The sequence below is a fragment of the Sapajus apella genome, unplaced genomic scaffold (assembly GCF_009761245.1).
Source record: "Sapajus apella isolate SASKATOON/1434 unplaced genomic scaffold, GSC_monkey_1.0 scaffold154, whole genome shotgun sequence".
NCBI classification, from domain to species: domain Eukaryota; kingdom Metazoa; phylum Chordata; class Mammalia; order Primates; family Cebidae; genus Sapajus; species Sapajus apella.
In genome coordinates this window covers 679,123-683,885 of record NW_022437094.1, presented here as the reverse complement: position 1 = coordinate 683,885, position 4,763 = coordinate 679,123, and the positions used below count along the sequence as shown (strand labels likewise).

At 40.0% G+C, this 4,763-nt stretch overlaps 1 pseudogene; it reads right to left on the bottom strand.

Moving 5' to 3' along the window:
- Positions 1-282: 282 nt before the first annotated feature.
- Positions 283-1,215, bottom strand: LOC116541721 (annotated as a pseudogene).
- Positions 1,216-4,763: the final 3,548 nt, after the last annotated feature.

The window sequence follows — 4,763 nt, the reverse complement described above, 5'->3', positions numbered from 1 at the left end:
CCCCCAAATGAACAGTAGTTACAATATCAAAAGAAACAATTTTTTTGTTTGTTTTTGTTTCCTTTAGAACCAACTGTGAAAGAGGTCAACAATATATTAATAGCTGCAATAGACAAGGAAGAGCAAAATAGCATATGAAACAGTCTTGCTGGACATTTGCTCAACTTTTTCTGTATTAACCAGAAAACTGCAACTGGCTTACTTGGAAATATCAGGCTTATATGTCTTATTTCCTTAGATCCTTCACAGATTTAGAATTCAGTCTATTTTAGGTCTGTATCACTATCTAAGAAAGCTTTCTTTATCTAGCTTGGTGGCAGCCAAAACAGATTCCATGTCATTAAGGATGTCAGACCATAAAGCTTCCTGCAGACGTGGCATCAACTCCTCTCCTATGTTCATTCCATCTCTTTCCAGTGTTCCAAGGTCCACATTTGTCCCAGGAATGACTTCAAGGTAGTCTGGGAAATGGTTCTTCTGTGAGAGCAGAGTTCTTTGTTGGATAGTATCACCTGTATCCATCTTATCCACGTTGTTCAGGAAGTCATCGGGGGTGTCAGGGACACTGTAGCTGCTCATGCTTAGTCTACTGTCTGTACTCTCATTTTGACAGTGATAGGCACCACTATTAAGAAAGGGATCTGAGATATTGGTAGTCATTGTTCTCAATTCCTGAGACATCTCAGGGGAAGATTCTGGATTCAGAGTTCCACCATTATGCTCCAGTGTTGGTAACTGGCTACAGAGAACTAACTCCTGCCAGAGAAGTTCTTGCTGTTCCAGTTGCAGTTTCTCCATCTTCAGTTGCTGCAGTGGAATCCGTTGCTGCTGGTTGAAGTTGCCACTACCCATGACGCCTCCTTGTGGGCTCTGGAGAGCCAGGGGTGGTGGCTGTTTCACTAGAGTACTCTGATTCTCTGGTTCATGGCTTTACCAAAATGAGGGTCAAGCCTTGGGTCTAGGCAAGAGGTGGTCTTGTTCTTATGGTTTATACAGTAGTTTTTCCATCCTGAGTCATGGCTTGTTCCTATCCATCAGGAAGAGGATCTGAGGCTGAGTTTATCATATTCTGCTGCACTGGTGAACTGGTGAGGGCTGTAACATTTATCTGAGGGAGGATGACCTTCCTGGGATCCTGCCATGTTCTTGTCTGATCAATATGATTTCAGAAGTATCTCGAACAGAAGATGTCTTTGCCATCTCCCAGTCTGCTGGCAGAGGTACATCATTAGGTATCTCAAATGAAAACTTCCAGGATACTGAGCTGAGGATGTGGCTGCTGGACCAGAGACTACTCTGGTGGGGCTCAGTGTCCCTGGAGAAACAGCACCCAACTTCAGAGAAGCTGGAGAGGAATGAGCTTAAACATGCTCTGGAGTCAGGGCTCCTGCAGTGATTGCATCAATACTGACCCATATACAAATATCAGAGGCCTTCCTCTCCTTTTCCTGGCCTGGCCCTGGCAGGAGTGAAGGTGCAGAGCACTGGCAGGCATGCACATTGTGCCTCGTGCAGTTTCTAAAGTTTCTTTTGATACCGATTTCTGGCTTTGATCCATTTTTGTCTGATAAGACACTTGATGCAATTTTATTATTTTAATTTCTTAAAACTTGTTTTGTGACCTAACATATGACCTACTATAGAGAATGTTTTATATGCTAAGTGTTTATTCTTCAGCTTTTGAATAAAATGCTCTGTAATTATTTGTTAGGTCCATTTGGTCTAAAGTGCACACTAATTTCAATGTTTCTTTGTTGATTTTCTTTCTACCTCTTTTTTTTTTTTTTAGATGAAGTTTTGCTCTTATTGCCTAAGCTGGAGTGCAATGGAGCGATCTTGGTCGGCTTACCGTAACCTCTGCCTCTCGGGTTCAAGCGATTCTCCTGCCTCAGCCTCCCGAGTAGCTGGGATTACAAACATGCACCACCACACCTGGCTAATTTTGAATTTTTAGTAGAGACAGGTTTCTCCATGTTGGTCAGGCTAGTCTCGAACTCCCGACCTCGGGTGATCTGCCCACCTCTGCCTTCCCAAGTGCTGGGATTACAGGCATGAGCCACCGAGCCCAGCCCTGTTAATTTTCTCTCTAAATGATCTTCTGTTGCTAAGCATGAATTGTTGAAGTCCCCAGTCTTTATTGTATTATAGTCTATCTCTTCCTTTAGAGATAATATTTGCTATATACCCCTGTGCTTGAATGTTGAGTGTATACATATTTATGACTGTTATATATCCTCTTGCTGAATTGATCCCTCTATGATTATATAATGGCCTTCATTGTCTTCTTTTACTGTTTTTGACTTAATGTCCGTTTTACCTGATATAAGTATAAATACTCTTGTTCACTTTGGTTTCCGTTTGCATGGAATATTGTTTTTCCTCTTTACTTTCAGTCTACATGTGTCTCTACAGGTGAGATGAGTTTCTTATAGGAATCATCTAGTTGGGTCATGTTTTAGCAAGACATCCATTTAGCAAGTCTATATTTTTTAATTGGGATTTTAATGTGTTTACATTCAGGTTATTGTTGATAGATGAATTATTTCTGTTCTTTGTTAATTGTTTTATGGTTTCTTGTATATCCTTTGATCCTTTCTCTCTTTCTTATTGTTTATTATTGCTGTTGGTGGTTTTCCATAGTGCTATTGTTTGACTCCTTTCTTGTTCTCATTTCTGTGTCTGCTCTACAATGAGTTTCATACTTGTGTGTTTTCATGATGGTCTGTATCACCTGTTCACAGCCAGGTGTAGAAATTTCTTAACCTTTTTTTTATAGGGCCAGTGTAGTGATAATGAATGCCCTCAGTTTTTGCTTGCCTAGGGGATAATTTATTTCACTTTTTTTTTTTGAAGGATAGTTTTGCTAGATCTAGTCTTCTTGGATGATAGTTTTTGTTTCAACACTTTAAATATATGATCCTATTCTCTCTTGACCTGCAAGATTTCTGCAACAAAATCCAATGTCAGTTTGGGGACTTGACACTTATTTTGCTGTTTTAGAATTCACAGTGTCTTTAACAGCTTGACTACAATGTGTCTTGAAGAAATATTTGTGTTGAATGTATTTGGGGGTCTTTGAGCTTCCTGTATCTGAATGTCTATATCTCTTGCAATACTTGGTAAGTGTTCAGTTATTATTTTATTAAATAGGTTTTCTATGCCTTTGCCCACCTCTTCTCCTTCTGGGACACCCAAATTTGGAATTCTTTTTTGCTTTATTGTGTTTCATCTGTAAAATAGGCTTTCTTCTTTCTTTTTTATTCTTTTAGTTTTTTTATTTGACTGAGTTATTTCAAAAGACCTGTTTTCAAGTTCTGAAATTATTATTTTTTTGCTTGATCTGGTGAAGGACTCCATTGTATTTTAAATTTCATTTGTTGATTTTTTTTTCAGTTCCAGTGTTTCTGTTTGGTTATTTCTTAATGATATCTATCTCTTTATTGCATTTCTCATTTTGATCATAAATACTTTTTGTTTGTATTACTGGTGTTCTCTTGTATATCATTGAGCTTCATTAATATCATTATTCTGATTTCTTCTACTGCAATTTCATACATTTCTTTTTGTTGAAATTTGTTGATGGAGAATTATTGTGTTTTTTTAGAGGTGCCATTTAAAACAATCTTTTAATGTTTCTTGTGTCCTTACATTGACATCTGCATATCTGGTGTAACAGTCATTCCTTCCAATTATATTGATTGCATTTATCAGAAAACGATGATTTCCTATAGATATATGTGTCAATATGTTTCCATCTCTGTAAAGGAATATCTGAGACTGAGTAATTTACAAAGAAAAAAGTGATTTATTTTGGTTCACAGATCTGCAGGCTGTATGATACGGTTTGACTGTGTCCCCACCCAAATCTCATCTTGAATTGTAACTCCCACAATTCCCACTTGTCATGGGAGGAACCCAGTGGGGGTGAGGAAATTATGAGGGTGGGACTTTCCTGGGATGTTCTTGTTGTAGTGAATGAGTCTCATGAGATCTGATGGGTTTATCAGGGGTTTCTGCTTTTGCTTCTTCCTCATTTTCCTCTTTCTGTCGCCGTATAAAAAGTGTCTTTCCATGGATGAACCTGGGAACCATCATTCTCAGCAAACTGACAGAAGAGCAGAAGATCAAACACCGCACGTTCTCACTCATAGGCGGGTGTTGAACAATGAGAACACATGGACACAGGGAGGGGAGCACTACACACTGGGGTCAGTTGTGGGGAAATAGTGGAGGGACGGTGGGGGGTGGGGAGCTGGGGAGAGATAGCAAGGGGAGAGATGCCAGATGTAGGTGATGGGGAGGAAGGCAGCAAATCACACTGCCACGTGTGTACCTATGCAACAATCTTGCATGTTCTTCACATGTACCCCAAAACCTAAAATGCAATAAAATAAATAAATGGGGGAAAAAAAGTGTCTTTCCAGGTGTTGAACAATGAGAACACATGGACACAGGGAGGGGAACATCACACACTGAAGTCTGGTGGAGAGGGCTAGGGGAGGGACAGCAGGGGGTGGAGAGGTTGGGGAGGGACAACATGGGGAGAAATGCCAGACATAGGTGACAGGGGATGGAGGCAGAAAACCACATTGCCGTGTATGTATCTATGCAATAATCCTGCATGATCTGTACATGTACCCCAGAACCTAAAGTACAAAAAAAAAAGTGCCTTTCACCTCCCACCATGATTCTGAGGCCTCCCCGGCTATGTGGAACTGTAAGTCCAATTAAACCTCTTTTTGTTCCCAGTTTTGGGTATGTCT